The sequence below is a fragment of the Halichoerus grypus genome, chromosome 7, assembly GCF_964656455.1.
Source record: "Halichoerus grypus chromosome 7, mHalGry1.hap1.1, whole genome shotgun sequence".
NCBI lineage: Eukaryota > Metazoa > Chordata > Mammalia > Carnivora > Phocidae > Halichoerus > Halichoerus grypus.
The window spans coordinates 59,342,058-59,361,373 of record NC_135718.1 but is presented as its reverse complement, the minus strand read 5'-3'; positions in this window follow the sequence as shown (position 1 = coordinate 59,361,373).

Here is a 19,316-nt window from a genome sequence, read left to right as displayed (position 1 = left end):
CATTGACTAACCTCCCCACTACTGTCTTCTACTAGTTTTCTGCTAAATTATCCCAGCACTTACAAATTCTTCTGCCTTTTGTTTAAGTAGAATTGAGTTCAGTCTCATTCCCATATTATGATAATCTTGACCTCATTGCAATAATTTTGAACAAAATCTTCTTTGCCTGTTTAACTTGTCCAATACATGTTTTCTTTCACAACTCCAAATTGGAAGAAAGTACAATGCATGTGAAAATCCAATTTCCCATTCAAAGATATAACCCAATTAATAAAAGGTGATGTGTTCTAATTTTGACATAAGTGATTATATTTTGTGATATGATTCCAAACTTAAAACATTCTTAACTATATGTATTATTAGAATTCTTATAAGTAAATAATGCTATGCTATATATGCATACAAAATATAGTTGTTATTTACATTAGAAAATATGTAATATATCATTATTTATATTAGAGATTATATTCTATTATATATTATGTATATGAGAATAAGAACAATTTTCCCTTTATGTTTGCCAAGTTTTTACTTTCTTGCTTCATAGGACAATAATGTAACTATTCGCACATGTAACTATTTTTAAAAACATTTGCATAATAAGGATATAGATAGATAGATAGATACATGTATATGTATAGCACATTAATCTTATGTTGTCTCTGTTGTTGAAGTTATGAGGCAAATAAGTAACTTATAGGCTTTGAGTTTTTAAAGAGTACTTTCTAAAGAACAGGAAGAAATTTTAAGAGAGAATTGAGAAGAAACAAGTCAGACAAAAATAAAAGGAATATTTCGCTCAGCATAATACCCTCCAGTTCCATCCACGTCGTTGCAAATGGCAAGATCTTATTCCTTTTGATGGCTGCATAATATTCCATTGTATATATATACCACATCTTCTTTATCCATTCATCTGTTGATGGACATCGTGGCTCTTTCCACAGTTTGGCTATTGTGGACATTGCTGCTATAAACATCGGGGTGCACGTAGCCTTTCGGGTCCCTACTTTTGTATCTTTGGGGTAAATACCCAGTAGTGCAATTGCTGGATCATATGGTAGCTCTATTTTCAACTTTTTGAGGAACCTCCATACTGTTTTCCAGAGTGGCTGCACCAGCTTGCATTCCCACCAACAGTGTAGGAGGGTTCCCCTTTCTCCGCATCCCCGCCAACATCTGTCATTTCCTGACTTGTTAATTTTAGCCATTCTGACTGGTGTGAGGTGGTATCTCATTGAGGTTTTGATTTGGATTTCCCTGATGCCGAGCGATATTGAACACTTTTTCATGTGTCTGTTGGCCATTTGGATGTCTTCTTTGGAAAAATGTCTGTTCATGTCTTCTGCCCATTTCTTGATGGGTATTATGCTGAGCGAAATAAGTCAAACCGAGAAAGACATGTATCATATGACCTCACTGATATGAGGAATTCTTAATCTCAGGAAACAAACTGAGGGTTGCTGGAGTGGGGGGTGGGGTGGGCGGGATGGGGTGACTGGGTGATGGACACTGGGGAGGGTATGTGTTCTGGTAAGCGCTGTGAATTGTGCAGGACTGTTGAATCTCAGATCTGTACCTCTGAAACAAATAATTCAATATATGTTAAGAAAGAAAAAAAGAAGAAGAATGTAGCAGGAGGGGAAGAATGAAGGGGGGGAAATCGGAGGGGGAGAAGAACCATGAGAGACGATGGACTCTGAAAAACAAACTGAGGGTTCTAGAGGGGAGGGAGTTGGGAGGATGGGTTAGCCTGGTGATGGGTATTGAGGAGGGCACGTTCTGCATGGAGCACTGGGTGTTATGCACAAACAATGAATCATGGAACACTATATCTAAAACTAATGATGTAATGTATGGGGATTAACATAACAATAAAAAAATTTATAAAAAAAAATAAAAATAAAAGGAATAGATGGCAGATAGAAACGTATTTTGAAAAGAAGTCTTGAAGGAGTGAAGTCTTGCAGCAAGTGGCTTTGATGTTGCATATAGCTTTGATTCAAGGTTGGAGTGTTGACATTTAAATAAAAAGTTATTGTAGGCATTTTAGAGTTGGTACTTCAAGGGATACTCTGGCATAACATTATGTGACTGGGGCCAAGGCTACTTTGAATTATTTTATTACTTATTTACTATCTTACTTAGCACACCTCCCCCAGCTCCCACCAATGTATGGAAATCAACAATATCTAAAAGCATGCATCTGAGACAGTTACCCGAGGTTGGATTGGAAGAAAAACTATTTACAAAAAAAAAAAAAAAAAATGTGCTCATTAAGTTTCTTCTGCTAGATTGAGTCTATAATTGTGAAACATAATTAAATAACTGATCTCTGAGGAAAGTCATATATATGGGTAGGGTTTCATGAACACCATTTTCTCATCTGACTGAAAAACTGCTTGAATTCTTTTTATTTGTTTTTGTTTTTCACTCAAATTCATTAGAGAATTCAGGTAACATGGATAAAATCATATATTTCTCCCTGGTGAAGCAGTCTTTTATAAATGTTCCGCAACAGACAGGCCAAGCCTCCTTGAAGGGATGAATCATGCAGAGATCACATTTGTTTCAACAAATGTCTGTTGTCTTGTGCCTATTGCACTTTTTTAAATGGAAGAACAGACTAATTTTTAACCACAGGGGAGCTGAATACACTATGTATTACTCACTGACAAATATATGAACTCTGTTTCCAGCTTTTCTTTGAAGAATTGCACTTAGGAACTCCTAATTATACAGTATATCAGTGAAGAGATATGGAATGACAACTTAAAGGCTTTCTTTCAAATTATGACTGCCATTTATTTTTTAAGTGATATTATTTATTATAGAAGAGTAGACATTCACAGCACTTTGCACTTCTTAATACTGAAGGAAGCTTCTAAAGACCTTAATGTCTGAGAACTTCTACTAAAGTATTATGTCAAGAAAATTAAAGTTCTAGTGGGTTGAAAAGAAGTGGAAGAAATAGCGAAATTAGTGAACAATGACTATACAAGTGCAAATGTACTATAATAACAACTTGAAGGATGGGAAAACAAATATTTAATGTGTACTCAGATTAAGATGGACATATTTTTCTCAGTAAAAGAAGTAGTGTAGTGGATGTCAAATGAAGCAGGCAATAAATGGATGGTAAAGAGCTCATGGTAGTTGGTAGAGATTTTGAAAGGCAAATTTTGAGGGTTGAGATTTTGGATCATGCCTTTTAGTACTGGTTATTTCATTTACTAACATGATGCTTTATAGTATCCTTCATTTGGAAATCATTAATAGTTTTAATTTGGTATTTATAGACTTTTTTCTTCCACACTTCAAATGTTCCAAATGTGTTAAATAACATTCATGAGGTGTGATTTATTATAAAAGTGTAATAAAATATGTTAAAGTCTCTGAGGTACACTTCTTGGTGTCAGGTATCCTTTCCTGAAGTGAAGATAGAGTGAAAACACCATTGTCTTTTGAATAAGATCTACCTGGGTTTTACCACTGTAAGAATTCTAGCCTCACTAATATGGTTGTGTTAATTAATTTCTTTGGATTTCATTCTTCCAATTTTTAAATATAAATACTAATGCCAACACATGAGTATTAATTAAGATTATATGTATTCCTACAGGAGAGGAGATGATCAATACATTGAAACTATAGCTGTCCTTTTTCTGTCAGGTAACAGGACTAGTGATTGTGATACTCCACTCTTAGGGCAGTGGTATGCCCCAGGAATCTCTTTAGAACTTTATAAAAGATAATCTCCAAAAGAAAGTCAAGAAAATACTATATGTCCATGCACCAAGATTCCTATGGAATTTATGTTGCTTTATTTTTGCTCAAAACAGTATATAGTAATTTGTCTTATTTTCTTAAAGGAAAGGACAATTTAATGTCTACTTTCACTGAAATTCCTTAAGAAATTCTGGCATGTGAATTTTGCTGCTTCATCCCTTATGTTTTATCCCAATTTTCTGATGTTGTTTGGCCATGTTAATTTCTCCAGCATTGACTTTTAGAGGATAATATTGACCTAGTGGTACTATTAGTTGTATCATGATCATTGCATCATTGGATAGAGACAATTGAGACTTATTTTTAGTTCTTCCAGAAAAAATGTGCCATCTGCTTGAGTTATAGCAGACACTTCTGGTTAGCTATATCAATATCTGTTCCCAAATTTGTTTCCCTGGCTACATTTTGGCTACTTGTGGATACTATTGGCCAAAGGATGGTAAATGAAGTTTGCTTATGTGTTCCTAGAAATTCTTTGCACTTTTTTGACATAGGTGTTACCTTACCTTCACATTCTTCTTGCTGAAGATGGATGTATTAGCAGAAGCAATGAGTCATCAGCTCTGACAACTTGAGCCCCGAAATCAATCCAACAGATGACTTGCTTTACACTTCTTGTTATGTGGGCAAAAATAATCTATTTGCTCAAGCTTGTGTAAATGGTATTCTGTTACCAGCAGCTAAAATCTGATCTGATATACTTCAGTATGTAATTTTTCCTTTCTGGCCTTGAATCGTCTCACAAATAAAAGTAAATGTGATAGTTAATTTTATGTGTTAAGGATTGCCCAGATAGCCCATAAAATATTATGTCTGTGGTATATTTGTGAATGTGTTTCTGGATGGGCTTGGCATTTGAATCATTGAACTGAGTAGATTGTCTTCACCAGTGTGGATGGCATCATCTAATCTATTAGACTGAATAAACAAAATGCAGGGGAAAGATGAATTCACCCCTTTTTCTTCTTGCCTCCCTACTTGAACTGAGACATCCATCATCTGCCTTTGGACTGACATTTACACCATCAACTCCCCCTCCCCTGGTTCTCAGGCTTTGCGACTTGTACTGGAATTATACCACCGTCTTTCGTGGGTTGTCAGCTTGTGCATGGTGGATCGTGAGACTTCCCAGCCTCCATAATTGAATGAGTCAACTATTCACATATTATATTATTCACATATTATATATATTATAGTCACATCTATATTTCCTAATGGTTCTATTTATCTGGAAAACCCTAACTAATATATCAGGGATCCAATAATGGAACAAAAATAGGATTTTAGTCTCCAATATCTTCATTCTTATTCTCTGTCATGTTTGTCCAAATCAGGTTATGAGGACTAACTAAGAATTGAGAAAACAAAACTAATCTAGAAATAAATTTCAATTTTAATCGTGCCAATTGCATCCCTTTCCAATCTATTAATGGTCAATTTTAATAAATCATTGCTTTTAATCAGCTTTGTTAAGAATTCAATGAGAGTAATTATGTTTTACTATTCTCACATGTTTCCCTCAGTACTACATCTCATAAATTCATCTTTATATATGATTTACTAGAGAAAAATGTCCTGTAAATGAAGGAAATGATTTTGCTACCAATCTCTAGTTAAATTCAAACAATGCACACATAAAATTAATAGAGAATGGCCTATCATATATATTTTTTATTTCTTTCGCATCTCCATCTCTGAATGATTTATCTTTCCTAGTACCAACAGAGCTTTGAAAAAAAGTAACTGTTGGAATTGACTTGCTTGTGCAGTTTATAGAAAATATGGCAAAAAAGTTTCTATGGGATACCTCTGCTATAATAATTACATATCTTACATGTACTGGGGAGGAAAAATTTTACCTGCTATTCAGAATTCTTCTAGCTGGTCTAAGAACTCTAGCTGGTCTAAGAATTACATTAACATGAGACAAGTTAACAGGAGAAAAAAAAAAATAATTATATGGAGACCCAGTAATAAAATTGAGATCAAAGAGGCGACCAAGGCATGAAACTTTTATACATTTTAAGAAAAAGAAACGTAAATTTTTGAGAAATTGACAGAACAACAAAAAAACCCTTATGTTTAGGACCTTCAATTAGTATGGAATTCTAAACACAATTTGGATTGGGATAGTAAATTAGTAAAAGTGACAAAGTTTGGTTATATAGGCTTCATTGGCCTTGAATTTCCTGTCTTTGATGATAAAGATGTCTCTTTACCTCCTGGCATAGGGAGGATACATTTTACATGGGAGATTTATCTTCTGCTTTCAGGAGACAAAGGAGGATCAAAGTGTTTTTGCACTGGCTATTTCTTAAGTAATTTTAATTTTAAATACTTAGCATACCATTGTGAAATATCTTGGGTGACCTCCCCAGGGCCCCCACACATGCAATTCTGCTATCTTTATTACCAAAAGAGTATGATTATAGATTTATAGGAATAAGAAATTAAACACAAATGAAGGAAGAAGAGATTATATTGAATTTGTAGCGTTGGCCTCATTGAGATGAAAAAAAAAAAAAGAATTCTTAATTGGATTCTCTTGTCTAAATACCAGAAAAAGCAGTAAAATGTGAATAAATAAGGGAAAGTATGATAGAGATATAATGACTTATCTATAAAAGTTAGATTTCTAAGGCAAAAGTGAAAGGTATAAGCCATGTCCCAAACAGATTCAATATGAATCTAAATGATTGACACAAATGCCCTAAAATATACAGATAAAGGTTGTATTACTCATGTGATACAACATAGCAATTTAATAATTTGTTAATCTAGACCCCTTGTATTGGGACTAAGTTTGTCTGAGGCCTAAATTTCAGATGAACTCCATTTTCTCTTTTCACATCCACACTGAAGTCTGCATGTCTTTGAGAGAAATATGTACTAAAAATTTGCCTCCTGAGGTAAGAATCAGGTCTAAACCACTTGTAAGAAAGATTTGTTTTTAAACTATAGTTTTTAACTCTTTTTAGTACTATTGTTAATCATAGTTTGAATTTTTATCACTCTGCCTCACTTGGCATATTTCCTTGGACTTAAAATAGGCATTTAGATTAGATTTTTCTGTTGTTATGAAGTTGTTTGATTAAAAGCCTTTGTCATAAAGAAATTTACACTGGAGATAATATATATGTATGTGTGTGTGTGTGTTTATATTTATATATATTATATGACTTTTTGATAGAAGTTTGAATGTGAAAATACAGAGAAACTCAGCAGACAGTGGTATGATGTTGAATAATGGCAATAAAGTGAAGGGTAGCAAACAAAACCCATGACTAAATAGAAGCTATGGTATAGGGGGAGAAAAGAGCTATAAGTGGAACAGAAAGTGACTGAGTCACTGCAATGGTGATTCATTCGATTTAGGTTTTATCTAGAATGGCATTTCAATTTCTTGTGGTGTGACTGTACCATTATTGATAGACTTTTTTGTCTTCTTTACTTCCCCATACATCCTTACAATGTTTTCCTAAATACATTAGCTTAAATATGTTTCTGCAACCTGAAAAATCATAAGTAATGCAGTGCATGAGTACAAACCCTTATATTCTGATACGAGTGTAAAATATCACTGGATGCTGAATTGTACTGAGGTCAAACCCCAAGCAAAAATTGAGCTTTGCCAAGATAGAAAACAGAGCTGCTTGTTTTTGTTTGTTTTCTTTGCTTATTTGTTGGACAGCAATATTTGTTTTCCTATCTTTTAACAAATGTTCTATTTAAAACTCTAGCAAAACCACAATATTTTTCCTGTATTTGAAACAAACAAACAAACAAAAATATATATATATATAATCAAGCTTTGATTCCTAACACTGGTTCCTCTCTCTTGGTTGACATAACTACCATTACATGATAGTTGAGACACACAGTTCAACTATAGCAAGCAGTATAATATCCTTCAGGTCTGTCATCTTGTCATCCTCTAAATGCAAGTCACTCCTGTCACCTGTTTCTACTCCACTCTCACCTCTATGTTCTGTATTTCTTCCCCTCTGATTTAATCTTTCACTATAGGCTTCCTTGCCAACCCGTTTCACTGCCATCTGGAACATCAGTACACTGTTGAAAACAAAACAACACAAAATTACATGGCATCAGCATATTCACTGTATTTTCCCTTCTCTTTGCTCTAAATAAAAATTTTTCTCTTCCCTAAGGATACCAAGGTCCTTACAAATATATTGAGTGACTGGAAAAGTTTCATTCTTTCACTATGTATAAACAGAGAGATCAGGATGATGGGGGAAGGGAGGGAGAAGCAATTTCAACATTTTTCTGATTATTTCTTCTTCAGAAGTATCCCCTTTCATGCTTGTGCAAAGACACTTCTTTTGTAGAAGATCAACCATTGCTGTTTGCCTGGAACTGTACTTAATTTAAAAAAAAAAAAAATGAAAGCCTTGTACCCTAGGAAACTCTTCAGTCACAGGCAAACCTAGATCATTGATCATCTTAGATCTTCAAGTAACATCACCCACATCCCTCCTGTAAACATAATTCCTGCTCTCATGGGGCTGCATAGTCAAATATGGTTTCCATTTCTGCTGCTTTATTGAGACTACTGAAAATTTAAAGTTCTGCCTATTTGATGGAATGTTCCATTTTCTAGGTTTATGAGACAAAATTCACTTCTGGTTTTTATTCTGTTTTTCTGGAAACTTGTCAAGTCCTTCAAGATATCTCTGCCTCCATTTATACTTAAATCTTGGTGTTTCCCATAAGCCATGTTCTTTACCCCTTATTCTCACTGTATATGTCTTCATGGATGGATTCACTTAACTTAACTAGATTTAATTGTCAAATATATACTAATGATTTCCAAATCTATATCACATTTGATTTCCCCCATTTACCTATTACCTGCTGGACATCTCACCTAGACGTTCCATATTCACATCAGTGTGTCCCAAACTGAATCCTAATCTTTTCCCTGATCTTCTATTTCTTATTTTGATGGAAAAAAAATACACTCAAGGATTAAGCAAAAACAAAAACTGTGCCTTGTTTTATTCATCTCCCTTATAGCCACCATTCTCACACTCCCATTCCAGGGTCTAATCTGAAATAGTCCAACTCATTGATACATTTCTTTTAAAATATTTTTAATTTAAGTATAATTGACACACAATATTACATTAGAAAATATAATTCTAAAAGATATATGTACCCTTATGTTTATCACAGCATTATTTACAATAGAAGTGTCTAGCAATAGATGAATAGATAAAGAATATGTTACATATATATTTATTCATATATATTTATGTATATTCATACTTACACATGTATATTGTGTGAATCAATACATGTATACTGTATATACATGTATTGTGTGAATCAATTGATTCACACAATACATGTATACTGACTATACATGTATAACCACACATATATACATATATATACATATATACACATATATACATATATGCATATATGTGTATATTCATACATATTCATACATATATTCATACATATCATACATATATGTATACTGACTATACATGTATATCCATATATATACACATATATATGTATATATGAATGAATATTATACAGCCAGATAAAAGGATGAGATCATTGGTTTATTTCCTTTGTTTGTTTGCTTTTAGAGAGAGAGAGAGATCATGCAAAGGTGGGGAGGGACAGCATACTCCACACTGAGCATGGTGCTCTCGACACAGGGCTCTGTCTCATGACCCTAATCATGACCTGAGCTGAAATCAAGAGTCAGACGTTTAACCAATTGAGCCACCCAGGTGCCCCAAATCGTACATTTCTTATATGCCACCCTTATTCATCCAATTTATCAAACAAACTAAGATATATTTGAGAGCAAAAGATAATGCCAATCACAAAAAATATTGGAACAAGTATGTCAACTGAGACTCTTCATGGTCTTTGTGTTAGGATTTACCAAAAAAACAAAACCAATAGGAAAAAAATATATATATATGTAATAGGAATATATATAATATATATTATAAAAATATAGTATATTTATATAGAGAGAATATAATTATAATACAAATTATATATGTGTGTATATATATGTCTATATATATAGAGAGACAGACAGACAGACAGATGGACAGAGAGATTTATTTAAAGGAATTGGTTCACATGATTCTGGGATTGGCAAATTCAAAATCTTTCAGTGCTGGCCTGGAGGCTGGAGAACCAAGGAAGAGTTGATGTTGTAGTTTTGAGGAGGGCAATCTGGAGGCAGAATTCATTCCATTTAGTCTCATCACAAGAAAGAATTCAAGGACAGACCAGACACAAAGATTGAGTGGTACAGGTGGGAAAGTTGATTAAAGTGAGAGTACACTCTTGAGATGTGAAAGCGGACAAGCTCGGGGGATAGCTGTGTGCCCAGGGTTTGGGTCTCTATCTTTTACTGACACTTGTTAACTAGGGGGTGGAATATGTATTGGGGAGGGGATTTCTTGGGAGTAGGGTTTCATGACTTTTCTCCCTTACTTGGTCAGAGTCTCCAGCCTTCTCTGTCTGGTTTGATTCAGCTACCAGTAGCTTTGTTTTTGGAGTGGTGTCAGGATCCATCTCTAACTTTTCTGATGGGGGGCCATTACTCCCACTTTTCTGGTATCCAGGCATCCTGTTAAATCCTAACTAACTGCTTACTCTAACAATTTGTGGGGAAAAATTACAAAAATTTTCCAAGATTCAGCTTCTCTATCTAAGAAGAGTAATCAAAGCATAGTAAAACTACAGTACAGGAAAGAGGAAGAAAGAAAAAAATTATGCAAACATTGACTTAATAATAAATGGCAAAGTTTCTGTGGCAATTTCAGGCAGTATAAATGATATTTACTCTCTGACAACAAGGAAAGACATTCATGAAATTAGAAGTGATTTTCATGATTAGAAGTGACTTTTAGCTACTCTGAAATCCATCTCTCTGGCTCCAGATGGAGTTGTCCTTAACCTTCCTGGACAGGTGGTGTTCAGTACTCAATTTCCAGTACTCAAAAATTAACAACTGTCATTCAACGTAACTTAAGTGCTCAAGTAGAACTACACTATTCTGACTTCAGTTTATTTATATAGTATTGTTCCAATTGTCTTAACTAAAGAAAAAAATTTTCTAGCTGTGAATTTTCAGTGAGAGAATTGAGCTCTGGTTAAGCCTAAAATCAAGTTCTATACTTTCTGTTTGATTTCATTTTATCCCATCTAACTGGAAGAAAAAGTTAATCTGTCTTTTATATTCAGATATTTTCAAATTGTGTAGCTAAATACAAATAACTATGAATGTCTGTTCCATCATCTCAGTTCTAATTCAGTTTTTATTGCTAAATATTGCCTTGTAGAAAAATCACAGAATACTTTATAATATAATGATAATTAATTAAGGTGTCAGTAGCATTTTTTAAATAAACTTGTACTGAACACGTATTATGGCTCTTAGTGTCCTACCATTCATTGAGGGAGGGCTCTTTGCCTCTATTTTTTCTTCTTAATTTCATTTCCTTATTTATTAAAAAAATGGGCTAACAGTTTCTCCATGGGAAAAAAGATATCCAATGATACACAGATCATTGGCTATTTTTATGATAACATTTTTACAAGCTTTCCAGATGGCAATCTGAGGAGAAATTGAAGATGATTACACTTTGAAATACAATAGACACATTTGAATTCCAATCAGCATGTTCTATTTCATTAAAAGCATTGAAAATTGATGGTGCCAGTACAGTAAAAACTCAATTAACTAATACCTGACTTGCTTAGAATTTTAATTAGCCATGTTTCCCCCAGATTTGATTTTTAGAAGATAATGACAAAGGAGGTGGGGGGAATCCCACACTTGAATAAACTTGGACACTTTAATCGTGCCATTTTCCCATTCACACATCTTCAGTTAGTCTCCTTGACTTTCAGTGTCTTCTTCCTAATAACGTTGCCCTTTTCTAATGCAACTAGTTATCTTGTGAAATGCAAATCTCTATACCCACTGTAGTTTAAAGGTTTGAAGACTGCTCTTTTTAGAGTTAAGACAAAACTCCTTGAAATGATCTTCAGCACCCCGTGATCACCTTCCTCTCCATCATTATATCACATTATACTGCATCTTGTTTTCTCTAATGGATCGGCCGTCTATCATTCCTGTACAATGCTTATGCTCACTCCTGCCAAAGGAGTGTTTTCTTTGTCTAGAAATCTCTTCCTTCTCCTCTAGCCTAGACAATTCCTAGACATTGTACATCAAGAATGGTAAATCTAACATGTGAGTAGAATCCAGCTCAATTTGTATTTCCTTAGGGAAACTTTCTTTGACATCCTTCACTCAATCCTCGCTCAAATCCTCTCTTGGCACATATTTCTCCTCATAATAATTATCAGAGCTTGTTGCAATTCAACAAACATTTTTATGATTGTTTTATTAATATATAAATTTCTAATTTATAAGCCGTCCAAAGGGCATCCAAATGTATTTTTTTCATGATATTACCTCCAGGACTTAGCACAGTATTTGGTACATAATAGGAGTTCAATAAAAATTAGTTGAATGAATACATGTATAGATTTCTCATACAAAGAAATAGTTTCCAGAAACAAATTAATACTCTTGTCATGAGGTGTTTCAAATTTCAGATATTTCAATAATGCTATTTGAGACCAGAGTGAAAGCCATCCACAATGCTTCTATCCACATGTATTTTTGGGACCAACTTTCATATATTGTCAGTAAATTTAGTAGATATCTATAGTGCAGAACTTTCCCTCTACCAAGTCAGATCAAATTTTAGAAAAGAGAAAAAGCGTAACCCATAGGAAATCTATAATTTGTGAGTTATAAAAAGGACTTAGAAATGGATTTCTTTTATAGGGAAGGTTGGTGGGCTGCAGGAAAGAGTACAAAAAGCAGACTGGTGAGTGAGGTTACCGAAAATGGTGACCAAAGGTGAGGTGAAAGTAAAAAAGATGAGACATGAGGGTGTGAACCTGAGAACATGAATCAAACATCACTAGCTGATGCCCACCTTCACTCCACACACATATCTGAACTTTGTAAGACTTTGAAACAACTTCCTTAACAAATGTGTGTAGAAACCCTGAAAACTTTATAGGGGGCCTTTTTGAACTGTTTTGTGTAAGTCAGGTGAAATACTATGTAGAGCAAGTAATTACTTTCTCCATGGCTATCACTGATGACCATCAACCATACGGTTACTGAAGAAGAAGAAATGAGAGATATCTCTTCACACAGGAAAATCTAAATACAACCGTAGAGACTAGATAAATTCAGCCACCTAACTTTCCTCATGTCTTATCAAAAATAGTTTTGTGGACCTGCCTCACAAATATTTTGTACACTCACACACACATGTTCACACACATGTAAATGTATACATATATATTTTCACACACAGACACAGATATATACTTAGACATAGATGCAGATATCAGTATAAAATATATCCATTGAGAAGCAGAATGGGAAAGCCCTGATAAAATATAATCAATCTGAAGAAATTTTTGTAATATATGCCATGTATGTAACTCAACGTCATTTATGTTGAAACCATTAGAATAGATTGATTCACTTCCTGTTCTTTAACATTACTTTTTGTCCAACAGAACATGGACCAAAGATGAAAAATACAGTATTTGACATAGTTTTTTCAACTTTCCTAAACTTATGATTTTCTGAATTATGTGGTTTAGGTCTGAATACAATGAAATACACAACTAGATTTTTTTTTAATCTCCTTTTTATTTATTTTTTTAAATTTTATTATGTTATGTTAGTCACCATACAATACATCATTAGTTTTTGATGTGGTGATCCACGATCCATTGTTTTCCTATAACACCCAGTGCTCCATGCAGTACGTGCCCTCTTTAATACCCATCACTGGGCTAACCAATCCCCCCTCCCCCCTCCCCTCTAAAACCCTGTTTGTTTCTCAGAGTCCATAGTCTCTCATGGTTCATCTCTCCCTCCAATTCCCCCCTCCCATTTTTCCCTTCCTTCTCCTAATATCCTCCATGCTATTCCTTATGTTCCACCAATAAGTGAAACCATATGATAATTGACTTTCTCTGCTTGACTTATTTCACTTAGCATAATCTCCTCCAGTTCCATCCATGTTGATGTAAAAGTTGGGTATTCATCCTTTCTGATGGCTGAGTAATATTCCATTGTATATATGGACCACATCTTCTTTATCCATTCATCTGTTGAAGAGCATCTTGGCTCTTTCCACAGTTTGGCTATTGTGGACATTGCTGCTATGAACACTGGGGTGCATATGGCCCTTCTTTTCACTGCATCTGTGTTGTTGGGGTAAATACCCAGGAGTGCAATTGCTGGGTCATAGGGTAGCTCTATTTTTAAATTTTTGAGGAACCTCCACACTGTTTTCCAAAGTGGCTGTACCAACTTGCATTCCCACCAACAGTGTAAGAGGGTTCCCCTTTATCCACAACCTCTCCAACATTTGTTGTTTCTTTCCCTGTCCATTTTTGCCACTCTAACTGGTGTAAGGTGGTATCTCAGTGAGGTTTTGATTTGGATTTCCCTGATGGCTAATGATGATGAACATTTTGTCATGTGTCTGTTAGCCATTTGTATGTCTTCTTCAGAGAAGTGTCTTTTCATATCTTCTGCCCACTTTTTGACTGATTAATTGTTTTTGGGGTGTTGAGTTTGAGATCTTGGATATCAGCCCTTTATCTGTAGTGTCATTTGCTAATATCTTCTCCCATTCCGTGGGTTGCCTCTTTGTTTTGTTGACTGTTTCCTTTCCTGTGCAGAAGATTTTTATCTTGATGAAGTCCCAAAAGTTCATTTTTGCTTTTGTCTCACTAGCTTTTGGAGATGTTTCTTGAAAGAAGTTGCTGTGGGCGATGTCAAAGAGGTTACTGCCTATGTTCCCCTCTAGGATTTTGAAGGATTCCTGTCTCACATTGAGGTCTTTCATCCACTTTGAGTTCATCTTTGTGAATGGTGTTACAGAATGGTTGAGTTTCATTCTTCTGCATGTAGCTGTCCAATTTTCCCAGCACCATTTATTGAAGAGACTGTCTTTTTTTCCATTGCATATTTTTTCCTGCTTTGTCAAAGATTATTTGACCATAGAGTTGAGGGTCCATATCTGGGTTCTCTATTCTGTTCCATTGGTCTATATGTCTGTTTTTGTGCCAGTACAATGCTGTCTTGGTGATCACAGCTTTGTAGTATAGCTTGAAATCAGGCAACCTGATGCCCCCAGCTTTGTTTTTCTCTTTTTCAACATTTCCTTGGTGATTCGGGGTCTTTTCTGATTCCATACAAATTTTAGGATTGTTTGTTCCAGCACTTTGAAAAATGTCATTGGAATTTTGATCAGGATGGCATTGAAGGTATAGATTGCTCTGGGTAGCATAGACATTTTAACAATGTTTATTCTTCCGATCCATGAGCATGGAATATTTTTCCAACTTTTTGTGTCTTCTTCAATTTCTTTCATGAGTGTTTTGTAGTTCCTAGAGTATAGATCCTTTACCTCTTTGGTTAGGTTTATTCTGAGGTATCTTATGGTTTTGGGTGCTATTGTAAATGGAATCGTTTCTCTAATTTCTCTTTTTACAGTTGCGTTGTTGGTGCAACGCAACTGATTTCTGTGCATTGATTTTGTATCCTGCCACATTACTGAATTGCTGGATGAATTCTAGTAATTTGGGGGTGGAGTCTTCTGGGTTTTCCACATAAAGTATCATGTCGTCTGCGAAAAGAGAGAGTTTGACTTCTTCTTTGAAAATTTGAATACCTTTTATTTCTTTTTGTTGTCTGATTGCTGTTGCTAGGACTTCTAGTACTATGGTGAACAATAGTGGCAAGAGTGGGCATCCTTGACGTGTTCCTGATCTGAAGGGAAAGGCTCTCAGCTTTTCCCCATTGAGGATAATATTTGCTGTGGGTTTTTCATAGATGGATTTTATGAACTTGAGGAATGTTCCCTCTATCCCTATACTCTGGAGAGTTTTAATCAGGAAAGGATGTTGTATTTTGTCAAATGCTTTTTCTGCATCAATTGAGAGGACTGTATGGTTCTTCTCTCTCTTCTTATTAATGTCATCTATCACATTGATTGATTTGAGAATGTTGAACCACCCTTGCATCCCGGTGATAAATCCCACTTGGTCATGGTGGATGATCCTTTTAATGTATTGTTGGATCCTATTAGCTAGGATTTTGTTGAGGATTGTGGAATCCATATTCAACAGGGATATCAGTCTGAAATTCTCCTTTTTGAAGGGGTCTTTGCCTGGTTTGGGAATTAAGGTAATGCTGGCCTCATAGAATGAGTTCAGAAGTTTTCCTTCTGTTTCTATTTTTTGAAACAGCTTCAGGAGAATAGGTATTATTTCTTCTTTGAATGTTTGGTAGAATTCCCCAGGGAATCCATCAGGCCCTGGACTCGTTTTTTGGGAGGTTTTTGATCACTGCTTCAATCTCATTACTGGTTATTGGCCTATTCAGGTTGTCAATTTCTTCCTGTTTCAGTCTTGGCAGCTTATAGGTTTCCTGGAAGGCCTCCATTTCATCCAGATTGCTCAGTTTATTGGCATAAAATTGTTGATAATAATTTCTAGTGATTGTTTCTATTTCCTTGGTGTTAGTCATGATCTCTCCCCTTTCATTCATAATTTTATTAAATTGGGTCCTTTCTCTTTTCTTTTGGATAAGGCTGGCCAGTGGTTTATCGATCTTATTAATTCTTTCAAAGAACCAACTTCTAGTTTCGTTGATCTGATCTACTGTGTTTCTGGTTTCTAATTCATTTATTTCTGCTCTAATCTTAATTATTTTTCTTCTAGCATGGCTTACGCATCATTTGTTGCTTTTTCTCTAGTTCTTTAAGGTGTAAAGTTAGTTGGTGAATTCGGAATTTTTCTATTTTTTTGAGTGAGGCTTGGATCGCTATGTATTTCCCCCTTAGGACTGCCTTTGCAGTATCCCATAGGTTTTGGACCAATGTGTTTTCGTTCTCATTGGTTGCCATGAATTGTTTAAGTTCTTCTTTGATTTCTTGGTTGACCCAAACATTCTTGAGCAGAGTGGTCTTTAGCTTCCAAATGTTTGAATTTCTGCCAAACTTTTTCTTGTGATTGAGTTCCAGTTTTAAAGCATTGTGGTCTGAGAATATGCAGGGAATAATCTCAATCTTTTGGTATCAGTTGAGACCTGATTTGTGACCCAGTATGTGGTCTATTCTGGAGAAAGTTCCATGTGCTCTCGAGAAGAATGCATATTCTGTTGTTTTAGGGTGGAATGTTCTGTAAGTATCTATAAGGTCCATCTGGTCCAATGTATCATTCAAAGCTCCTGTTTCTTTGTTGATTGTCTGCATAGATGATCTGTCCATTGCTGAGAGTGGAGTATTGAGGTCTCCTACAATTAACATATTGTTATCAATATGACTCTTTATTTTGGTTAACAGTTGGCTTCTGTAGATGGCTGCTCCCATGTTGGGGGCATAGATATTTACAATTGTTAGATCTTCTTGTTGGATAGACCCTTTAAGAATGATATAGTGTCCTTCTGTGTCTCTTATTACAGACTTTAGTTTAAAATCTAATTCGTCTGATATAAGAATTGCTACCCCAGCTTTCTTTTGAGGTCCACTGTCATGGAAGATGGATCTCCATCCCTTCACTTTCAGTCTGGATGTATCTTTAGGTTCAAAATGAGTCTCTTGTAGACAGCATATGGATGGGTCCTGTCTTTTTATCCAATCTGCAACCCTGTGCCATTTTATGGGAGCATTTAGGCCATTCACGTTGAGAGTGATTATTGAAAGATATGAATTAATCGTCATCATGTTGCCTATGAAGATGTTGTTTTTATAGATTGTCCCTGTAAATTTCTGTTGTAGATCACTCTTGGGGTCTTTCTCCTTTTATAGAACTCCCCTTAATATTTCTTGCAGGGCTGGCTTAGTGGTCACATATTCTTTCAGTTCCTGCCAGTCGTGGAAGCTCTGCATCTCTCCATCCATTCTAAATGACAGCCTTGCCGGATAAAGTATTCTTGGCTGCATGTTCTTCTCGTTTAGTACCCTGAATATGTCTTGCCAGGCCTTTCTGGCTTGCCAGGTCTCTGTGGATAGGTCTGACATTATTCTGATGTTCCTCCCTCTGTACGTAAGGAATCTCTTCCCCCTAACTGCTCTTAAGATGGTTTCCTTGGTTCTAAGATTTGCAGGTTTTACTATTACATGCCGGGGTGTTGGCCTGTTTTCCTTGATCTTAGGAGGGGTCCTCTCTGCCTCTAGGACACAAATGTTTGTTTCATTCCCCAGATTAGGGAAGTTCTCAGCTACGATTTGCTCACATATATCTTCTAGTCCTCTCTCTCTCTCCACTCCCTCCGGGATTCCAATTATTCTGACATTGGAACGCTTCATGGTGTCACTTATTTCTCTGATTCTATTTTCATGGATTCTGAGTTGTTCTTCCCTGGCCTCCTCTTTTCCCTTTTTAACTATTATATTGTCTTCCAGGTCGCTTATTCGTTCTTCTGCCTCAGTTACCCTAGCTGTTAGATTATCTAGATTGGATTGGATATCACTGACAACATTTTTAAGTTCTGCCAATTCAGCTTTCATTTTTGCCCTTGGAGACTCTATGTTGCCATTAATTGATTTCTCCCTTCTAACCATTGTCTTCACAATTGGTAGCCTGAATTCCATTTCTGACATCTTGGTTATATCTGCATCCATTTGTAAATTTGCAGCATAAGACATAATCTCTGAGTCTTTTCTAATTTGGGGGTTGGTCCTCCTAGTCATTCTGTTGATGGGTGTTTGAGGGACTGTATAAAGCCCAAATTATTGACCAGAACCCAAGCAAGATGCACCTGTTTCCTTGGGACCTTAGGGTTGCTGGCCTCTTGTTTTCCCAGCCTGTGTTCTGGGGGAGGGGCCTGCTCTCAGGCAACCCTGTTTGGGCGGAGTTGCCCTGCCCCCCTGTGGCAGGGAATGGGCTCAGCGGGAATCAGTTTTTGGGGCTTTTGTTCTCTGGCGGCTTTCCCTGGCAGCTTTCCACATCTCCTCCAGAAGTCAGAGCAGAAGAGACCATTTCCAACTCTCTGCCTCAGAGCAGAGAGACCGCAAGGCAGAGAGATCGCAGTCTGTTCTTCAGTGAGCTCTCCAGGCCACACTGTCTCCATTTCTGTCCGTGCTGCTATAAACTGCAGCGTCCTGGGTTCTGCACCCCTCCGCAGTACCCCCAGCCCTGCCTCCAGGTCGGAGCACGTCTCTGCCCTTTTTGCTTCTAAAACCACCAGCTGCTCCCAGTTCCCACGCGGGACCCTGCAGCTCCAGGTTTCCACCTCAGGGGCTGCCCTAAAGTCCTTTCCCTGCCGCTACTGGTCTGCGAGTCTGTGCCCTGTCCCCACCTTGCGAGGCTGTTGCTCACCGGCGGTGCAGGGTTCCCAGGGACAGGCTCCCTCCCGCTGCCCTTTATCCTCCGATATCTGCCCGCAGAATCACGGCTCCCCG